Consider the following 697-nt stretch of genomic DNA (forward strand, 5'->3'; position numbering starts at 1 on the left):
CCTGCACAGCCTGCCACGACTCTCGACAAGGGAGTCAGGGTGCTACGAAGGCGCCATCATGGCGGCGGAAGTGCGGGACGCGATGGCAGAATGTTCGAGGGACAAATCGCCGGGTTTAGATGGTCTACCCTACGAGCTTTACAGTTGTATGCCAGACTTCTTTGGAGACGTCTTGGCAGCAGTGTACCGCAACTGGCAGCAAAACGGGAGCATCCCCGGTTTTGTGAGCCGAGGAGCCGTAACGCTGCTGAAGAAAGATTCAAACAAGGAGGACGTAATAGATAACTTTAGGCCCATCACTCTGCTCAATGCAGACTTCAAAATTTTGGCCAAAGTGTTAGCCAAGAGATTGGCGTTTCTCATCGAGAAACTAGTCGACAAGGCACAAACGTGCACCGTACCGAGCCGGAGCATCCATGACAACTTCCATCTGATTCGCTACATCATAGACAGGGTAGTTAACGAACCTGGCATGGGTGGGGCTCTGATCAACTTGGATCAATCCAAGGCTTCCGATAGGATAGATCATCGATACTTGGAGGCTGTCCTCATAGCGGCTGGTTTCGGTCCCGTCTTCCGCGGGTGGATAGTTGCTTTGTACAGAGGCATCCGTTCGGTAATTCGCGTGAATGGACATCTATCGAGATCTTTCGACATTGCACGTTCGGTCAGTCAGGCATGCCCCCTCTCGTCGCTT

The sequence above is a fragment of the Octopus bimaculoides genome, chromosome 4 (assembly GCF_001194135.2).
Source record: "Octopus bimaculoides isolate UCB-OBI-ISO-001 chromosome 4, ASM119413v2, whole genome shotgun sequence".
Lineage (NCBI taxonomy): Eukaryota > Metazoa > Mollusca > Cephalopoda > Octopoda > Octopodidae > Octopus > Octopus bimaculoides.